This window comes from Phyllobates terribilis, unplaced genomic scaffold, assembly GCF_046119375.1.
Source record: "Phyllobates terribilis strain yellow unplaced genomic scaffold, ASM4611937v1 Scaffold_2__4_contigs__length_985480577, whole genome shotgun sequence".
NCBI classification, from domain to species: domain Eukaryota; kingdom Metazoa; phylum Chordata; class Amphibia; order Anura; family Dendrobatidae; genus Phyllobates; species Phyllobates terribilis.
Genome location: NW_027362762.1, coordinates 164,285,221 through 164,308,159, shown reverse-complemented (window position 1 = coordinate 164,308,159; position 22,939 = coordinate 164,285,221).

The window sequence follows — 22,939 nt, the reverse complement described above, 5'->3', positions numbered from 1 at the left end:
TTAAATGACCGTTACTTTTTAAGGTCACTTTTTACATGAAAGTGTTTTGGTCAGGATTTTACTCAGTTTTTGTAAACTTAGTTTAGTCTACACCTTCTTGGACTTAAAGGAGACAACAGAGATTATATCAGAATGAGACACCAGTACCAGTGCCGCACCAATTTTAAAGAAGCACTCCTCCCATCAAAATTTTGTATCCTCTTAGTATATTGCAGTCATCATATTATATAGCACTGTGTACTTACAATTGCTCATTTTACCTTTCTACCCAGTTAATTATTCTGTTTTCCATTAGGTCTATGACATCACTTGATTAAAAACTAAGCTCTATGTAGAAATGGTAGGTCAATTTTTCCTGTATGACTGATCAGTGAGTGCAAAAGTCAGCAGCAGGGGGAGGGGTGGAGCAGGTGGATCATGAGTTGAAGAGAGGAATGATTTCTACAGGAACAAGAGACTTCCTGGTGTTAAATAGAGGAGAGAAAAGAGAATAATTAACCGAGTAGAGAGGCAAAATGAGCAATTGCAAGTACATATAATGCCATATAATATGATGATTGCAATATATTAAGAGGATAAAAACTTTGATGGGAGGAGTGCTTCTTTAAGAAATAATTAAAATGTCAATTACTGTTCAGAGACCTCAGCAATTCCAGTGTATGGGATCTAAACTCATGCATTTACATCATGTAAGTTACAGAGACTATGTCAAGTGGTGGACTGGGAGCCATTTGTAAAAACTGTTCCTCAAAGATTGTGTGGTTCCTAAATCTGTGCTGAGTCTGTAGTCAAGTGGTAGTGGTTAGCCACTGCAAGGATCTGCGGTGGTAATATAGATCTAGACACCCGATGCATCACAGACATGACTGTTCTGCTTAAAAGTGGCTCCTCTGTGACCAGCAGATGCACTTACAGTAGATGTGTGTCTAGGTGAAGTAGACTCTGCTGGGAACTCCTGAGACAATACAGGTCCCAAAGCCCCAGAGAGACCTTGTTAGACCAATCATTATTAAACCTCTATTGAGAATTTAGTAAAGTGTGTCCCAGCTGCCTGCCTCACCCTAAGAGCTCGTGTACATGACCAATTATATCAGAAGAGTGCTCTCCGTGGCTTTCACAGATAGGAATCGTACCTATGATATTCTATGGGGATGTGCACATGTCCAACTTTTTCCTCCGACTAAGTGGTCCGCGGAAAAAATCAGCAATGCAAGACTATGGGTCCGTGAAAAAATCAGACCGCACTCGGATGACATCCAAGTGTAGTCCAATTCGACCGACATGTTTTTTTCAGATATGCCTCATTTTTGCATTAAAAAAGCAGATAGTTTTTGCTACATATGCAGAGAAGTCACTTTTGCGTCACAAAGGCGAAACTTAACTACCATGATAAGGAAAGCCTACAACCTGTATTTTGGCTGCAGAATAGCAGATAAGGAGAAGAATTAGGCAACACACATATGCTGCAATAGATGTGCAAGACATCTTACCTAGTGGTTGCATTGGAAGAGGCAATCTATGCCTTCTGCAGTCCCAATGATCTGGAAACCGCCAACCGATCACACTACCAATTGCTATTTCTGCATGGTGCCCCCCATTAATAAAGGAGTTTCAAGAAAGAAAAGGTGGACTTAACAGTATCCAAACATTCCATCTGCAATACGCCCAGTACCACATACAGAAGAACTGCCGTGTCCTAAAGCACCAGAAAAATTTTCAGTCGAGTCAAGTGAGGAAGGAGAGGGCACTTGGTGTCATAAAGCATCTTCCTCTCCCCCCCCAGACTTTTTGTCAGCAACCTCAACTGAACCACACCTTATATCACAAAGTGAATTGAACGATCTTGTTAGAGATGTGGGTCTGCCCAAGAGTAAGGCTGAGCTCTTAGGTTCCAGGTTACAGCGGTTGAATCTCATAGCGGGCGATTTTTGGATTTCTTTGTTCCACAACCGTGATAAAGATCTTGTCCAATACCTCTTCATGGCATACAACAACATCAACAGTTTAATAGAAGAACCGAAGATAAGTCATAATCCAGAGGAATGGAGGTTCTTCTCGATTCATCCAAAACAAATCTAAAAGTTGTCTTGCTGCATAATGGCAATGCGCTACCTTTAATTCTAGTTGGTTATGCAGTTCACATGAAAGCAACCTATGACAACTCAAAAACAGCTGTTGATGTGCCTGAACTATGACCAACATTTGTGGCCTCTCTATGGTGACTTAATGTTCGTTGCCCTCTTACTTGGTCTCCAGGGTGGCTAGACAAAGTACTGCTGCTTTTTGTGTGAGTGGGATAGTCGTACAAAAGAATATCACTACAATAAAAGAGACAGGTCTCTCCAACATTCACTTCAGCCAGGGAGTAAAAATGTCCTGCATCCAGCATTTGTTGACCACATAAGATTTTGCTACCACCATTGCATATCAAGTTGTGCCTAATGAAGAACTTTGTAAAGGCAATGGATAAAAATGCAAAAGCATTCAAGTATCTCATTGGTAAATTACCATGGTTGAGTGAAGCAAAGATAAAGGAAGGAGTCTTTATTGGAACTCAGATTCTTCAAGATGAGGATTTACTCCATTTGTTGCAGGGCAAGGAAAAGGCTGCATGGGTATCATTCTCATTAGTGGTAACTAATTTTTTTGGAAACTCAAGAGCAGATAACTATGAAGAGTTGGTGGAAAATCTCCTCAAAACATATAAGTTTCTTGGCTGTAACATGTCCTTAATTAGTCATTTCTTACATTCGCATCTAGACTTTCTTCCACCAAACTGCGGAGAAGTGAGCAACGAGCACAGTGAGAGATTTCACCAAGATATTGCGGCTATGTAGAAAAGATATCACGGAAAATGGAATTCATCGATGCTTGCAGATTACTGTTGGACAAGAGATGATCCTACGCAGGAGTACAAGAGACAAGCAAAAAAGAGTTGTCACTGAATGAAAACCAAATTTTGTAGTGCAATTTCTGTAACTGTTTATAATTCGCAATAGAGTTTAGACATGTTTTAGTTATTTGAATTGTTGCTAAGTTTCCTCTAAATAAATATCAGAAAATTGGCATAACAAAATATTCTGCATCTTTATATTTGCAAAAATAATAATGTTTCAAAGTACTGAAACTTTTATGCATTCATTTTATGTTGCAGTAAAAGGTAAAACTCTTTGATATCATAGAAACAAGAGCCAACTAAAAAATTTCATTGTCAGATTTGAATTCAGGGGGTCAAAATCATTAAGGAATGGCTCATTTCATAACTGAACTTGACAACTTTTGAAAATATATAAACAGTGTTATTAGCGGATTGTTAGAGAGACATAAAGGGTGGCTTTTGTAAACTGTTATAGACCAAATGACCAAAGAAATGTTCTTTCACAGGTTCCATTTGCTTTCCATGTCCAACCCAGCTGTGATTGCTTTTCTATTCAGTGCTAGGAGTTCATTACTGTTATTCTGAACCTCACCTTATTCTACAACCCCAATTCCAAAATAGTTGGGACTCTGTAAAATGAAGAGAAAGTAAGAACGCAATGATTGGGAAATCTCTTATGGCCATATATTATTCACCACAGAACATAGAACACATATCAGAGAGTGAAAGTTAGACATTTTTCCATTTCTTTTGAAAAAATTAACTACCGGTAATTTAGAAATTAATGACATCAGTATGTCTGAAAAAATTTGGGACAAGGCAATCTCTATGATAGTGTAGCATCCCCTCTTCTTTTTGCAACAGTCTGCAAACGTTTTGAGAAAGAAATGTTGTCCCATTCTTGTCTGATGTAGGATTCTTGCTGCTCCACAGTCCTGGGTCGTTTTGCCGGATTTTTCTTTTCATAATGCGCCAAATGTTTTATATTGGTGAAAGTTCTGGACTACAGGCAGCTGGTTCAGCACCCGGACTCTTCTTCTGCAAAGTTATAAGGTGACCAGGATGGTAGCCGTGGGCGAGCTGCTGATCCATTACGCCCTGGGACTTTACAAGCAGTGTCCCAGTCCATAAGTGTTGTGCTGTGTACATTACATTGCACTCACTTGCAGGCTGGAGGCCTTCGCTGTCTCCACGACCTCAGTTCCAGGACCAGACGCACACATCAGGGGACACCGGGTTCATTTTAACAAGTTCAACTTTACAGGACAGTTCAAGTAGTTCAGTCTTTAACAAGCAATATCAGGCACAGCACCCTCTGGATCCTGTTACAATCTGAGTAATATTGTATTTCCACACAGGAGCACAATATAAAGTGTAAGAGGCCAATTTATCAATGTGTTTACGCCATTTTTTTGGTGTAAAACACTTTGAAAAGTCGCCATATTTTTGAGCAACTTAAAGTTGCACAAAAATTTTACAACATTTGGCTTTTTTCACACCAGTCCTGGCCAGCTTCGCCAAAGTGGGCAGAGCATAGGAGGGATGGGGCATGTTGGCCCCTGCTAGCCGATAACGCCAGTCTTAATGAATCGGCACCTAAGCATACAGTAGAAATTAGGTTCAGTGTAAGAACAAACTGATATTTTTTTTACCAATTCAGGAAGTACTGTACACTTTAAGGCCATATTCAGATTTTCACACATACACAAAAAAATGGTACCTGTGTCATCAGTGTTTTGGATCTGTGTGTCATCAGTGTTTGGTCAGTATGTCATCAGTGCTTTTCATGTATGGATAAATAAATTTCAAAACTTTTCCTATTTATTACATTGTTTAACACAGACGACACATAGACTGTACACTGATGCCATTTGTGTGATGTACATGTTTTTCACCAACTCATAGACTTGTGTTGGCACTTTTCAACTATGTTGCAGGAAAAAAAATGACATGCAAATAGCCCCATAGACTAAAATGTGTATTGTATCTGTGAAAAACACGGATAGAACACGTAAGTGCAACATGGACGTCTGACAGAGGTCTAAGTTTATTTCCAACTTTTAGCTTATATCAGCAAAACTTGTGTAATTAAACGGATCCAATGTGACATCAAGTTTGACTAAGAATAAAATGCAGCTAATTCTTGAACTTAAGGGCCAATTCATCAAAGCGTTCATGCTAGATTTCTGGTATAAAACACATTTAAAAGTTGCTCAAAAATTTTGTGACTTTTGGGGTTTCCATGCCAGTCCTGGTCAGCTCCGTGAAAGCGACAGAGCACGGACAGGACTTGGCATGGAATCATCCACTGAATTCATCATAAATTATGTTACTTTAGAGGTGAAACTTAAGCCAAAAATGTTACTCCAGTCTCTGACTGAAGTAGCACTTCTGGCGAGGCGCATGGAGGAGCGGGCCACTGAATTCACCTCTTAATGAGTTTGGCGCACCTTCATTAAGACTGCAGTGTACAATGCCACTCTTAATTAATCGGGCCCTCAATTCTTGATTAAAATAATCTATTTAAAAGACATCTCTATGGACTAGCAGTATAAGATGATAACTCTTTCTTTGTCGCTTTGAGAATCAGGGATATGGGAGAGGTTCCCTTTGGAGTGATGACCATTTTTATGTCTCTATCACCCTCGTATAAAAGACTTCTGGTATAAAGGGATATCGGCTTCATTCACACTTGCCCGGCCTTTCTCGGGTCTCTATTGCAGAACAAATTAGCAATGCTCGCTTACGGAGCTTCAATGTATTAATTTAAATGAATCAGCCTTTCAATGATGTCATCAACAGAAAGAAAACCCCATAAAGTATATTTATTAGCAAGAGGGAGCGACTAACTCATCCTAATGTCTGTACATTGTTGTATAGAGTTAAATTATTACTCTCCGTGATTCCTCCCTTGTATCGTACAATAAAGGCTACTTATAAACAGAGTTGTATCATCCTTCAAGTTAATAGGGCACCTTCTAAAGAGGAGTGAGTACTTTCATAGCCTTGTCAGAATAAATAAAATGCATAATAAAGAGATTTTCTAGAACTTTTATGTATCATTTACATACTCGGGGCACTTTGTCATTATGGTGCATAGTGATAAGATTTTGGATTTCAATATGAATATACAGAAACCCATTAATTAAAGACAGTTGTTGCACCCTGTGTAACGTTTCATTGTCATATAGTCATTTCTAAGGAACCTACAGTATAGCTTTGTGTGGTTTGGTCTTACAAATGTGCACCATAAATAGTTTATCCTTGTTAACAGGTGATCTCTCATCACGTTTGATGAGTATAAGTATGGTATAAAAATTTTGTAAAAAAAAAAATTCATTTTATGAAATTTCCCTTGAGCACTACATCTATTGGTACATAATAGCTGCAGACAGAAAAATATATAAATCCATTTTTTTTATTATATAAACAGAAAATGAGAACTGCAACTCTTCAATGGGGACTGATTAATGTTTATTCAGATTATTGGACCACAGACAAAATAAAAATAAACTTTACTTATTCAATATTTCATGTTCTAGTTAAAGGGGTTGCCACTTTAAAGTACCACCCAGTGATTTTTTTTCCTTTTGTGGATCATATACGTTGAAAGATCATTGCCCAGGAGACCGACCACTGATGCCGTCAAGTTTGTAAGCACTGTGCTGAAGCTGGCCGGAATTAGGAGACAACAACATGCTCCATCGATACTGCCCATGATTCAAAACAGTGATTTCAAGCTCAATATAAAAGAACCTGCAAGCACTGTGCATGCTCTACTGTCTAGCAGTGGTGGTCGGTCTCCAAGGCAATGAGCTAAACAAAAGAAAAGTATTAATATTTGAAGAACGACGGAAAATTTTAATAAGCAATAAAATCCAAATTCTTTTGTATTAACGAGCACTATCCGACAGTATTTATTTATAAAATTGGAATAACCCTTTAACTTTTTCACACCTAAGGCTGTGTAAAAATAAGTAAAGACAGCTTTCCTTACCCGATCACTCCCATAGTGACTATCTGATGCACCTCTTCCCCTGTTGTTGATGTGACTACTGTGGTGATATCAGAACTAGAGTATGCGACTGCTACCACCAATCATTGAGCCAATGTGGACAGAACAAGACTGCTGAGTGATTGGCTGCAGCAGTCACATGCTGTAGTGCAGTCACATGCTGTAGTTGTGATGTGACTGCTGCAGTCATGTCAATAAAACCTTTGCACAGCAGCAGAGACGCATTTGGTATTAGAAAAGTTAAAATGGTCATCCACTTTCTGACAAATGATGTTTAATGATGCTTAATTTCTCACTTCCATTTTTCAAATCTTTCCTTCTGGTGCAGAACACACCTGTTGCATAACTGTGTGCACCTACTAACTCTCACATGTGTAATAAAAGATAATATAGTTTGGCATCCAGACACTAGGATTTTATAGCTATTTACCTGCAGATTAATCCTGTATCTGCAGGTAAATAGCATTTTTGGACATGGCAGGTTCCCTTTAAAGAGAACCTGTCAACACAATGGCTGCCTTACTGGAAGAGTGGATACAGCGGCTCTCTTCCAGTCATTAGGGCAGTGCTGGGAGCAGTAATAAAACTGCTCACTATGCAGTGGGTGCGACTGTAATCAATTTGTCAGCTTTCTCTGCAGCATATGTGTGCAGAGTGTGAGTGCAGACAGGGCTGTCAGTGTGCTGGAGAATGACTACAGCAGTGCCTACTGTGTAGAGAGCAGTGACGGTATCTGCTCCCTGCAACACCCCAATGACTGAAGGCAAGCGGCTGCAGGGAGGATGTAAGATAATTTTCTCCCTGTTTGACACTCATCCAGTAAGGCAGCCATGCAGGATTTTAACACTAATTACCTGCAGATTAACTCTATATCCTCAGGAAAATAGCATTTTTTGGACATGACAGGTTCCCTTTAAGACCCAGAAAAAGATTAAATCACTTCTCTTTAGAATAGGGGTAAAAGGATCATTCATTTTGCTTTTTTTTTGTAGGGGCAACACGGTGGCTCAGTGGTTAGCACCTTCAGCCTTGCAGTGCTGGGGTCCTGGGTTAAATCCCACCAAAGACAACATCTGCAAGGAGTTTGTATGTTGTCCCCGTTTTTGCCTGGGTTTCCTCTGGGTTTTCCGGTTTCCTCCCACACTCCAAAGACATACTGATAGGGAATGTAGATTGTGAGTCCCAATAGGGACAGTGATGATAATGTCTGAAGCGCTGTGGAATTAATGGCGCTATGTAAGTAAAATAACTAAAAAATAAATAAAATTTTAAGGGAACTATTTTGCATAGGGCACAGAAGTGTAGGGCACAAAATAGCATGGAAAATGGATGGTCAAGAAGAAACTTTGGGAGAATGATCTTCACAGTAGTACACAGACAAATTCTATGGGAAGCCTTACACTGGTACATTATGAAATATTTGAAAATTGTACAATGCAAAGTACAATAAAGTAGTAAAGTTTGGTAGAAGTCGATCCCTGAAGTATTTTTTGGAAATGGTCATTTTAAAATGGCAATTTAAGTCTGAGAGTGAAAGAAAATCTAAATGGAAAATACACTGCAGCAGGTTACAAGGGACTTTTCTTCATTACAAACAGGTAAGGGAGATAAGATATTATAATTGTGACATAAAAGTTTATGTACTGAAAACCATGGCTGCCACCAGCAATTTCAGGGCCCCATACTGGCAACATTTTAGGGCCCCCTTGAGACTCTGCCCAGGCTCCACCCCAGCTCCCCCTCCACACCTCGAACCTTCCACCGTCCCACTGCTCGCTCTTGGAAAAACTCCACTTCTGCACCACGTACTCACCAATCACACATTAACTGTTCCCATTGAACCATATCACATACATAGCCATCTGCTTTTGCTTTGGCCAAAATATTTTTTAAGCCACTGCCAGGACAAGGAGACTCTTCTGGCCGGGCCCTACTCTACTCTAACCAAGTAAAAAATTGTTAAAATATCCAATACTCTTATTAGATACTAGCTACTGAACCCGTTCTACGCCCAGGTGGCGAGCATTTTTATATATGTATATTGTCTCCCATGCTGGTATGTGCTGCCCCCCTCCTGGTATTTGTGCTGCCCCCATCCTGTCCCCACCATCCTATCCTGGTATGCATGGCACCCCTCATCCCCATCCTGCTATGAATAGCACCCCTCATCCCTATCCTGGTATGCATGGCACCCCTCATCCCTGTCCTGTAATGCATGGCACCCCTCATCCCTATCCTGGTATGCATGGCACCCCTCATCCCTATCCTGTATTGCATGACACCCCTCATCCCTATCCTGGTATGCATGGCACCCTTCACCCCCAATCGTGGAATGCATGGCACCCCTCACCCCCAACCTGGAATGCATGGAATCCCTCACCCCCAATCCTGGTATGCATGGCACCCCTCACCCCCAATCCTGGTATACATGGTACCCCTCAACCCCAATCCTGGTATGCATAGCATCCTTCACCCCCAATCCTGGTATGCGTGGCACCCCTCTTCCCCAATCCTGGTATGCATGGTACCCCTCATTCCAAATCTGGTATACATTGCACCCCTCATCCCAATCTTTGTATGCATGGCCCCCTCATCCCAAATTTGGTATACATGGCACCCCTCATCCCAATCCTGGTATGTATGGCACCCCTCATACCCCAATTCTGGTATGTATGGTACCCAATCCCTCATCCTGGTATGCATGGCACCCCATCCCTCATCCTGGTATGCATGGTACCCCTCATCCCTATTTTGGTATGTATGGCACCCCTCATCTCCCAATCCTGGTATGTATGGCCTCCTCATCCCCCAATCCTGGTATGCATGGCACCCCATCCCTCATCCTGATATGCATGGTACCCCTCATCTCTATTCTGGTACGTATGGCACTCCTCATCCCCCAATTCTGGTATGTATGGCCTCCTCATCCCCCAATTCTGGTATGCATGGCCTCCTCATCCCCCAATCCTGGTATGCATGGCCTCCTCATCGCAAAAACCTGGTATGCATGGCACCCAATCACTCATCTTACTATGCACGGTACCCCTCATTCCTATCCTAGTATGCATTTGACGCTCCCCCTGGGGCCGGTCGGTTCTTTTAGGATAGTCATGGTGGCGTGACCCGGTCCATTGCCCCGGGCGATCAATATCAGAGGGGAATAAAGTTTTGGGGATAAAGTTTTGTCACGCCACCCGTGGTATGCAGCTATAGGTGGCCGCCGCTGCTGTTCAGATCCAGTGGGGCTGTTGGTGAAGCAGCAGAGATGGTTCAGCTCTCCACGGGTAGAGCTAGGCCCCAGGGCAGTTAAAGAGGTAGCTTTGTTGTTGGTGTAGTGCAAGGCAGGTGACGCAGCAATTAAGTCAAGGACACAGCGGGGTGCAGTCTTCAAGTTTTTACTCACAGTTCTTATGATGTTCCAGGTTATAACTGCCAGCAGGTTATAAGAGCCTACCGAGTCCTGTGTCCTCCCGGGAAGTGATCCAGCCAAATCTCAGACAACTTGGGTGCACTTGATGGGAACCCCTTTTTGTGTACCTTTCCCGGGTCGTCTCTCTCTGCGCTGGCTCTCGCCCTCCTGCCCTGCGCCTCACACACAGTGTCCCGAGCCAGTGGCTACGGGCATTGTCGGGCGACGTCCTCTCTGTCCCATTGGTCCTATATGGTCACCTTTTCAGCAAATGTGTGTGGTTTTGGCTACGGCACTTAGAGATACCGCAGCCTCCGGTTTGTTAGCTGAGTCTTGCAGTCCTCCACTAGTCTGGGGCCGGTCCTCTACTGCGACCTGATCCCTTCTCCCGACTATGGTTGGCGTGAATTCGGGCGGCCTCTGCACTTCCCGTGTCCCTAAGATCCCTTCTCTGTCTCTGGAGCCCTTCTCTGACTCCCTCGCTCCTACTGGGCCATTCTGACTGGGCCCTCACTCTATCTGGACCCTACTCCTCAACGGTCCTCACTCACTGGGCACTTCTAGATGTTTCTACCTGTCTTTTTATACTATCTGTCATGTGACCCACGTCACTAACTGTCACTCTACATGGTCTCCTCTACCTTCAGTCCTTCCTTGTGTGCTCCCCTAAACACCTCCTCTACCTAGTTCCCTCCTCCAGACATCCAGATAGGGACAGGGACTGTGCTCTCCCTCAGGAGCAATCTCGCTCTTCCCTACTGGAGTGATGTGGTGTTGGATGTGGGTGTGTGGGTCCCGGTTAGTGCTCCCTCCTTACCAGAGAGTGGGGTACCACACCTCTGGCTGAGATGCAGTACCTCTGTGGTGACTAGACCCGCAGCGGTGCCACACATGGCACCCCATCCCTTATCCTGGTATGCATGGTACCCCTCATCCTGGTATGCATGGCACCCCATCCCTCATCCAGGAATGCATGGTACCCCACATTCCTATCCTGGTATGCATGGCACCCCTCACCCCCCAATCCTGGTACGCATGGTCCCCTCACTCCCCAATCCTTGTATGCATGGTCTCCTCACCCCCCAATCCTGGTATGCATGGACCCCTCACCCCAAATCCTGGTATGTGTGGCAACCCCTCATCCTGGTATGCATGGTCCCCTCACCCCCCCAATCCTGATATGTGTGGTACCCCTCACCCCCCAATACTGGTATGCATGGTCCCCTCACCCCCTCAATCGTGGTACGCATGGTCCCCTCACCCCCCAATCCTGGTATGCATGGTCCCCTCACCCCCCAATCCTGGTATGCATGGTCCCCTCACCCCCCAATAATGGTATGTGTGGTACCCCTCATCCTGGTATGCATGGTCCCCTCACCCCCCCATCCTGGTATGTATGGTCCTCTCACCCCCCAATCCTGGTATGCATGGTCCCCTCACCCCCCCAATCCTGGTATGCATGGTCCCCTCACCCCCCAAATCCTGGTATGCATGGTTCCCTCACTCCCCAATCCTGGTATGCATGGTCCCCTCACCCCCCAATAATGGTATGTGTGGTACCCCTCATCCTGGTATGCATGGTCCCCTCACCACCCCCATCCTGTCATGTGTGGTACCCCTCACCCCCCAATCTTGGTATGCATGGTCCCCTTACCCCCCAATCCTGGTAAGTGTGGTACCCCTCATCCTGGTATGCATGGTACCCTCACCCTCCAATCCTGGTATGTATGGTCCCCTCACCCCACAATCCTGGTATGCATGGTACCCCTCATCACCCCAATCCTGGTATGTATGGCCTCCTCATCCCCCAATCCTGGTATGTGTGGCACCCCTCATCCCTTTCACGCTGCACACACATACAAAAGAATAGACATTTATACTCACCTTTCTTCCCTGTGCTCCAGCACTGCTGTGTCCTGTTCTGCCGGAGGCCGGGGGAGGATTGTGGCGCCGGAGTATGAGCGTGCACATACCATGCTGTCCGGCGCCATTTTGCTGAAGACACACTGCAAATGTGTCTTCAGTAAAATGGCGCCGGATAGCGCTATGCGCATGCGCTGACTCCGACGCCTCACTCCTGCCCCGGTCTCCGGTGAAGAGAGGCGCCGCTGCAACACTGATACCTGTCAGGTAAGTATGTAAGTATGGTGCCGAAGATCGCGGTATGCATTCAGTGTCTACGCATACCGTGATCCGGCGCCATACACTCCTCTTACCTGTAACGGCTCCATGCGGTCTTCTGTCTGGAGCCAGACTGCGCAGGCGTGTCGCGCTTGCGCAGTCTGTAAAGGCTTCAGACAGAGGCACGCATCTCCCGTTATATTATAGATATTTTTATTTATTTGTCTTTAAGGGAATGTGTCACATACATTTTTTTAAATGACCAATAATACCACATACAGGGGACAAATACCGTCACACCATGGCCGGACCATATATTACCACCACATAATGACTAAATAATACCACAAACAAGGAACAAATGCCATCACACCAAGACCAGACCACATATTACCACCTCATAGTGACCAAATAATACCACATACAAGGAACAAATACTGCCACACCATGACCAGACCACATATTATCACCAAATACAAGGAACAAATACCACCAAACCTTGACCAGAGCACATATCGCCACCACATTGTGACCGAATAATACCTCATACAAGAAATAAATACTGCCACACTATGACCAGACCAAATATTACCACCACATACAAGGAGCAAATACCGCCACACCATGACCAGTCTACATATTACCACCACATAGTGACCGAATAATACCACATACAAGAAATAAATACTGCCACACCATGACCAGACCACATATTACCACCACATACAAGGAACAAATACCGCCACACCATGACCAGACCACATATTACCACCACATAGTGACCGAATACTACAATACTGATCATTAATAAAATCCTACAATACTAATATTACCATAAGTGCCATTATATGCAGGAGCTCTGTACAAGGTATACAGTGTATAGTGTCCGTGTACAGGTAACACACTCACTCACCAGTGACATCTCTGGTTGAAATTTTTCATCTTCGCTTTTCTTCTTCATCCAGCTTAGACCACTATTACTTCTTCCAGCCAGGACTTCTACAATATGTCAGATGAAGAAAAAAAGCGACATACCGTAGTGCTGCCCTGCACAGTGACACCCCCCCCCACATTAAAAACAGTAAAATCAAAAATAAAATACATCGCAGAAGTAATGATATCCCTTAATTAACCCCTACAGTAATAATGTCCCACATCCATAAAATAGCACTATACGTGATAGAGGATACTATATAATAATAATTGGAGTTATATACCGCATAACAAGAGGATGCTATATAATATGTGACGGCGCTATACATAACAAAAAGAAATGCTACGTAATAAGTGACAACGCTCTAGATAACAACAGGGAATGCTATGTAATATGGGACCGATCACTAAGTGCACATCGTTTAAAGGGTGGTCCCAAACTAATTTATATTTTATTCCTAAACTCTATTTAATGTCATAATCTAATCTTGGACTGGAATTCTCAAATGAAGCGTCATCAAAGAGGAAGTGGTAGAAAAAAATAAAGCAGTTAGATATTGTAGTGAGGGAAAGATAGGAACTTTTTAACTAAAGTATATTAGAAAAAAGATTAGATTATGATATTAAATAAAATTAAGTTTCGAACCACCCCTTTAATTGCCTGTTTAAACAGACAGACCACAGTAATTGACTGTGAATCGATAATGGTTTACCGATTGATGGTCGTTTAGTGCTATCAGTCGTTCCGTGTAAACATTACCCTATACGGAAAAATATTTACATCCAGTAACTCACCGCTGACGTCTCGTCTTATTTCAATCCTTTGTCTTCTACTTCTACTAGAGTATCTGAAGAACAATAACCTCATGACCCAATATCAACATGGGTTTACGAGGGTCAGTTCCTGTCAAACTAATCTGATCAGCTTTTATGAAGAGGCAAGTTCCGGACTGGACCAAGGAAATGCAGTGAATGTTGTGTATATGGACTTTTCAAAAGCTTTTGATACGGTTCCGCACAAAAGGTTGATACATAAAATGAGAACAATGGGGATAGGGGAAAATATATGTATGTGGGTTAAGAACTGACTCAGTGATAGGAAACAAAGGGTGGTTATTAATGGATCACACTCAGACTGGGTCTCAGTTAACAGTGGAGTACCACAGGGGTCAGTATTGGGCCCGCTTCTTTTTAACATATTTATTAATTACCTTTTAGGGGGCATACAGAGTAATATTTCAATATTTGCAGATGACACTAAACTCTGCAGGGTAATCAATTCAGAGGAGGACAATTTTATATTACATGAGGATCTATGTAAACTAGAAGCTTGGGCTAATAAATGGCAAATGAGATTTAATGGGGATAAATGTAAGGTAATGCACTTGGGGCAGAGGAAATTATATGCTTAATTGTAAAACACAGGGCAAAACTGTCAATGAAAAAGACCTGGGTATATTGGTGGACAAGGTCACGTTTCGTGGCCAGTGTCAGGCAGCTGCTGCAAAGGCAAATAAAAAAATGGGATGCCTTAAAAGAGGCATAGATGCTCATGAGGAGAACATAATTTTACCTCTATACAAGTCACTAGTGCGACCACACTTAGAATACTGTGTACAGTTCTGGTCTCCGGTGTATAAGAAAGACATAGCTGAACTAGAGAGGGTGCAGAGAAGAGCGACCAAGGTTATTAGAGGACTGAGGGGTCTGCTATACCAAGACAGGTTATTACACTTGGGGTTATTTACTTTGGAAAAACAAAGGCTTAGGGGTGATCTTATTACTATGTACAAGTATATGAGGGGACAGTACAAAGACCTTTCTACTGATCTTTTTACTCTGAGGCATGAGACGGGGACAAGGGGGCATCTTCTACGTCTGGAGGAAAAAAGGTTTAATCATAATCACAGACGCGGATTCTTTACTGTAAGAGCAGTGAGACTATGGAACTCTCTGCCGCATGATGTTGTAATGAGTGATTCACTACAAAAATTTAAGAAGGGCCTGGATGGATGCCTTTCTTGAAAAGTATAATATTACAGGTTACCGTATTTTTCGGACTATAAGACGCACTTTTTTCCTCCAAAATTTTGGAGGAAAATGGGGGGTGCGTCTTATAGTCCGAATGTTGGGGTGTGTATATATATGGGGTGTGGGGGGAGCGGTTGTGGCGGAGGAGCGGGGCACAGGAGGCAGCAACCACCTGCTGCAGCCTACACTGTCCCCGCTGCTAAAGAAAATGAATATTCACTGCTCCTTAATAGCGGCACACAGTGTAGCCGCAGTGGGGCTCCTTCTGCTGCCGGAATCGCCTGTGCCTGCTGTTAAAGGGCATGAATATTCATGCCCTTTAATAAGCGGGCACACGTGATAGCCCGGCAGCAGCAGGAGCCGCAGCGCGGCTGCGCTGTGTGCCGGCTATGAAGGAGCATGAAGTCACTGCTCCCCGCGCACACAGTCCCGGCGTGGGGAGCAGTGACTTCCAATTAATTTTATTGAAAAAAAAAGTTTTCCATACTTACCTCTCATACGTTCCCTGTACGTTCCCTGCAGCTCTACTTCTGATAGTGAACTTGTACATGCCGGTGCCTTCGCAATGACATCATCGCATAGGCGCCGTCACCAGCACATCAAAAAAAGGTGGAGGGAGCTCCCCATTTCAGAGTGAGGAGACTTAAACGTCATGCATGCTCCTCTGGGAAATTAAATGTGCAAATTGCCTCTTTGGAAAGGAAGAGGACTAGAATTCTAGTGCCACCTTTTGGAAATAGCAATCCTAAAAGTCAATATAAACCCTTTAACAAGCCTTGCCAAATGACTTAGGATAAAAGCCAAACCAGAATCTCAATTTGCAGACACGGTGTTTCAGGGTATTGCCCCTTGTCAGTGCCAAGTATGAGATGTAGTTTTAGTCATCTTCCTCTCTGAAGAGGCAATTTGCATATATAATTTCAAAGAGGAGCATGCATGGCATTTAAGTCCCTCACTCTAACATGCCAGGCCTAGCTTGTCATTCCCCACAAGGAGAAACGTTACCCCTTAGATCACAAATTATATTGTAATGATAACATAATTACTCTCCAGATATGACTCTTTATACAATACACAAATTCTTCCTACGTAATTTATTTTAATGTGTACATTTCATTATTCCTGGGCATTTGGTTCGAGAGCATAAGAATTTTGTGTTTTGTCTTTACAACATGATGAAATTATTCAGCCGCCCAATTCCTGCCATTTATTTTTCCTTGTGTATTTAGATAAAATACCTAGGTCTTCTGATATTGGTTACCTCGTATTCCACAACTTTATTGTGTGTCTTCTGGAAACTCATAAACTGCTTCATAATTTAAATGCTATTTAACCATGGCTGCATACAGCTTTGCCTGGAATATAATAAATATCTCTGCATTATAAAATGCCAGATGAAAGCAATTCATAATTTATTGTACCTTCGGGATACCTGGCCTTATAAAGCTTCTGTTCTCCTCATTTCAGAAGAGATGTGCAGAATTCTACAGACCTGCAAATAGCATGTTCTTATTCATAAATTCTTTATTGGTTTCATCTCGATTTTGATGGGAAGTTTGGCAGGTAGCATACCCGATAGATGAGAAATATGGCCTCAGCGCTGTGGTGGCTTTAAAATGTCCCACCCCTTAGTCCATAGGAGAAAGCTTTTGGTGTGTGACGCTCTTTTAATTTACAAGGATGTGACAGGATGTTCACCACTATGATGAATAGGAAATTACATTGTCCCTTCTCCAGCTGGAGTCAGTTAGTGTTAGTGAAGTGAGAAAATGTCCTAGGCTATTTGTCTTACTCCAGTAGACCAAGTGCCTAAGGGCAAACCTCATAAACATATAGGGATTTAACTCTTTCATCAGCAAGAACTATACCCAACCCATTTATACATCATTGCCAGTATCATTTAGACTTTTTTTTTCAAAGACAACCATAGGGTGTGAAGACAGTTGTATGTATTTGTACTTTATGGATAAACCCTTCCTTTATGTATATTATATCAATATAATAAAAACTTATTATATAGTGCTGATATTTATAGAAGGCTGAATATCAGCAGAATATAGTGCCTAAGTGCAGGCCAACCGGCCCCCACCTTGGTGGGATACAAATATACATGCATATGAGGAAACTGGCACGAAAATGCTAATAGCCCTTATTCTGTTCCTGTGGTCCAAGTACTATCGACCTCCACTGAAATGATGATGTGGAGCAAGTTTAAGTTAGACTCTTATTGGATTGCACTTGACTGTGTTAAGTCTGCACTGCATCTTGTACAATGTAGGTCGTTTTGTCTAAATTTGAGTCCTGACATTAACATGACAGCTCTTGAATTGGATCAGTAGGGCAGTTATTAGTGGTGCGTATGGCAGATTTCTCTAACATCACCTTCACCTAGTTCACATGGCACTTAGACACAATAATCCCTCATTTAGTACTTTTACTTTTGCTTAGATACGTTACATAAATAGAATATAATATTAGTATAACTAGTGTCACACAAAGCCAGATACTACCTTCACACAGACACGACTTTATGCCGATATGCTTTATCTAACTTAGCGCCATACAAGGCACACGTTTTTCCATAAAGTATCTACATTGTAACATTGTAAAGTGTCAAAATACACTACCAATACCACACAGTGCCCCCTTTACAGAGCCATACTGTGCCAGCATAATACGACCATACAATGTCTACAAGTGAAAACCATATACGTTCTTAATGGGAGTGTGCATTTGACTTTCAACAGATCTGTCACTAGGTGTTACAGTATAAATTGTATATATTATTAAACAGATTTATTTATTTTTAGACCTGATGAGACCTATGTATTTTCTTTGAAAATCCATGTCAGAATGATGGTATAATCATGATATTAAGATAAGTCCAGCTATAGAATGATCAACGTTTGAGACTGATACAAATTTTGGTTTTCACAAAGTTTGCTGCTTCAATGTTTTTAGTTTTTTTAGGCAGATGTCTCTTTGGTTCCTGCAGTACAATTCTAAGCGTTTCATAAGATTTTAAACTTTTATTGACAAATATCTTAAGTTTATGAAAAGATTCCATATTTACTATGTTTACTGTTATTTTTCAAGACTTCTGCAGTTCGTCCTGGACTGCAGGATATCGGCTTCTGGGCCAAATCCTGACTGATGACAGCACATTCTTACCTAATCAGTGATTAGAATTTATCCCCATTTCTGTGTTTTTTTTGTCCACCCACTTTTTGAGGATTGTCCACAGGTTCTCAATGGATCTGGGGAGGTTCCTGGCCATGGACCCAAAATTTCAATGTTTTGTTTACCGGACCACGTGGTTATCACTTTTGCCATGTGACATGGTCTCCATCATGCTTGAAAAAGCATTGTTCATCACCAAATTGCTCCTGGATCGTTGGAAGAAGTTGCTTTTGGAGTATGTTTAGAGCCCAATCTTTATCCCTGGCAGCGTTCTTAGGGAAAACTGTGAGTGAACCCACTCTATGGATGAAAAGCCCCCACAATGGTCTCAGGATGCTTTATTGTTGGCATGGCACAGTACTCATGCTAGTGCTCACCTTTTCTTCTCCGGACAATCATTTTTCCAAATGTCCCAAATAGAATAAAGGGAACTCATCAGAGAAAACATCTTATGCACTCTAATCCTTGTAAAGTGATTTTCTTTGATGAAGCCTAGTATAAAGTTCAGGATGTTAGACATTATACCAGGAAAGGGACCAGGATGGAGAACAGATCAGGAAGAGACCCAGGATGGGGGACATTATACCAGAAAGGGGATAGTATTGGGGAGATTAACATTATACCAGGAAGGGGCCAAGATGGAGAACATTATTACAGGAAAAGGACAGGACGGGGGTTATTATACCAGGAAGGGACCCAGGATGGAGGACATTATGCCAAAAAGATGAAGGATATTACTGGAGAGAGCCACGATGGAGGACATTATTACAGAAAGGGGTTAGGATGGGGGACATTATACCAATAAAGGGGTCCAATATTGGGACATTATTAATGCAAGAGTCCCAAGATGGGAGACATTATGACAGGATGGGGACATTATTACAGAAAGGGGCCAGGGCAGGGACATTATTATAGAATGGGGCTAGGATGGTGGACATTAGCACTTGGGGAGTGAACACATATGTCTATATAGGATCTAGAATGTAACAAGGAGCCATATGACGCGCCCCCTGGGCCTGTGTTGTGCTGCTGCTGTGCAGGGGGAATACCCGGAGCCGGATCGCTGGGGGTTGTAGTTCTCCGTGGCGGTGACCCGGTCCGTGCCCAGGGTGGTCAAACCAGTGGCAGTCTATTTGTATTGTAATAAGTGTCCGACTACGCCACCCGTGGATTGCGGTCAGTGGGGACCGCCGCTGCGCTGCCGACCGCTGAGGCTGATGTTGGTTGCGCAGCCGAGTATGGGATAACTCCCCACGGGAGGAGTATTGCCTCAGGGCAGCTAATGTGAGAGATGATGGGAGTGATGGTCTGAGGGTCCCAGTGCTAATGGTGCAGGAGCGGCAAGGAATCACAGAGACGGGAGGTGCAGTTTAGGGTCTTTACTGATGGTACAAGGCAGACCCTCCCGGGAGTACTGGCTAGTATAAGGGGCCTGGTCAGTCTGCGAGCAAGCAGGAGTTCCCCTGGCCAGGTGGAGTTGTAGGCCTCCCCGTTAATCTGCACTCTTCCTGGCTACCTTGCTGTCAGCGGTTACAAGTAGCCCACGTCCCTGAGTATACCGTGTGGTGCTCACCCGTATGGCTGGTGACTTGGGGCCTTCTGTTAGCCTCCGCTCCTGGATGGCGGCGCTGGTCCCTTCTCTGTGACTGAGCCTCCGGGCTTCTATGGCCAGAGGACCTGGAATCCCCTGCCGGCTGGTTTCTGCTGCTGGGTGTAGATCAGTCCCCACAGCCTCGGACTCCTGTGTCCGGCTTTAGTATCTTCATCCAGGGCGAACTCTGCTCAGCTCCAGCCCCTGGACTTCTGCTACTGCTCCTCCAGAGCTCCTGTTCTTGCTTTCCCTCTCCAGGCTCTGACTCTGTCTGCAGCTTCACTCTGACTGCTCTAATCCCGCCCAGACCCAGTTTAAAAGGGCAGATTCCTCCCCTCCCAGGTCTGGGCGGACCGTGTTGCATGCTTAGGGATCCTGACCAGAGAAACCTCCCACTTGCTCTCAGACATAATATCTCTATTACTGCGGCAACCAGACCCCTGGGGTGTCGCATTCCCCCCTAGTAAATTTTAGTACTCCGGGACTAAACACATTTTTGAAGAAACATAAATACAAGGTATAACAATAACAAGACAACATATTTACAAGAAGCTTTAGTCTGTAGAGGTCACGGCGTTTCCGTGACCGGGTGTCCATATCACCCAAGGTGAAGTTTATGAAACAAAGGGGTGTCCATGTCACCCAACAAGGCGAAGTCTTGGCACAGAATAGGGGACCTGTCCAAAGCAAACCCCTTGTGTTGTCCTTGGGCGTGGCTGCAAGGGTAGAGCTAGCTACTTTGGGCCGCAAGTAGGCCACGCCAGACAGGTTTTCTCTTCTGCGGCCGTCTTCACAAGAGGCACCAAGGTGCAACTATCTACAAAACTGTTCCGGTTATCCAGTGTCCATAACCTGTTAGTCCAAATAAATCTGCAGGGTAACTGAGAAACATAATTAGTAACAGGCAACAAACATAAACCATAAACATTTTTCAATAAACAGTCAACTTTACAGTGCATTGGTTTAGATTCTCCAGCGAGCGGGCATCTGACCTCTAGTGACTCTAGTGGACCTACGGAGCTCACTAACTGGTTCTGCACTACAGGGTGTAGGAGGTGTTATGGGCAAGCTGAGCAGCTTTCTGCGCACTCTTTGGCTCACTAGGGGCACGGCAGGCTCACTACTAGCAGAGGGTTGATCCTCCTGTACTGCTGGTGTGGACTCTTCTGCCTCTTGGGCCGGCTGCTCTTCCAGCTCTACCGGTTCCTCTGTAGGCACTTGCGGGGCTGGCTGGAGAAAGGTGAGGACGGGTACTACGACAGCGCCGTTTACTTGTGTCCAAGACCGGGGGAAGTCTCCGAGTACGGTACTGATCATTTCTTCCCTTTCCTCTGCGGGTTGAGGGTTTTCTTGATCTTCTTCAGGGCTTTGCAGCTGCTCGGGACACTTCTTCAGGTGGTCTCTGGAGACAATGGCTGTGGTTTCTCCTCCATCCTTACTGATTACGCAGATTTTTGGGTTCTCATAGCTTGATGGCAGTACGGTGTACGGGTCCTTCTCCCACTGGTCGTCCAACTTGTGGAGCCGCCTCTTCCTCTTCAAGACCTGCTCTCCAGGTACCAGGGGAACAGCGGGAGCATACTGGTTATAAGCCTTCTCTTGCCTTTCTCTAGCTTGAGACAGACTTCGCTCGACGCTCTCCTGTACCTTCCGATACTGCTGCTGCCGTTCTGTATCCCAGTCTGCCTCTGGCGAGGTGTCCTCAGGCGTCAGGACTCCCATATCCAGGTCAATAGGCAGCTTACCAGGTCTTGCTCTCATTAGGTAAGCCGGGGTACAGTTGGTGGAACCTACAGGGATGTGGTTATACAGGTCCACCAGATCGGGCAGTTTCTCAGGCCACAGACTGCGTTCTTCCAGGGGCAATGTTTTTAGCAGATCTATCACCACCTGGTTCATCTTCTCGCAGAGTCCATTGGTTTGAGGGTGATAGGGCGTTGTTCTTATCTTCTTGCAGCCATACAGGTTGCAGAACTCCTGGAAGACCTCCGCTTCAAAGGCTGGTCCTTGGTCTGTCAGCACTTGGTCCGGGTACCCGTGTGGACGGCAGAAGTGCTGCTGGAAGGCTCTAGCTGCTGTTTGAGCCGTTAAGTCCTTGACCGGGACCACCACCAGGAACCGGGAGTAATGATCTACGATTGTGTGGGCGTAGACATACCCAGATCTGCTTGGAGCCAGTTTCACATGGTCCAGGGCTACCAGCTCCAGTGGCTGTCTGGTGATGATGGGCTGCAGGGGAGTCTTCTGGCTGGCACGGTCTTTTCTTCTCAGGTGGCACGGTCCACAGTCTCTGCACCACCTCTCGATGGCTCCTCTCATGCCTACCCAGTAGAACCGTTCACGCAACAAGAACTCCAGCTTCTTCCATCCGAAGTGTCCTGCTCCGTTGTGGTATGCCCCCAGAACCATAGCCGCGTCTCGTCTTGGGACCACTACCTGCCAGGTCAACTCATGTGTTCGAGAGTTAACCATTCTCCGGCACAGCTTCTCCCTGTAGAGGAACAGCTTACTTTTCTCCTTCCACAGTTGCTTGGTTTCCTCCGGAGCGTCTGGGTCAAGACGGGCATCGGCCTGGGTCAGCATTTCCTTCACCAAATGGACTGCGGGATCACTGTCTTGCGTCTCCGCCCAGTTGTAGTGGGGCAAGGGATTGAACGTCACGGAGCGCCTGTCCTTCACACGGTGGGAATACAGGGTAATCCCATGACGGTGGAACGCAGGGAGCTCAACTTCTTCCAGATCTTCTGGATCTTCCCCTACATCCGGTAAGTTCGGCATTCT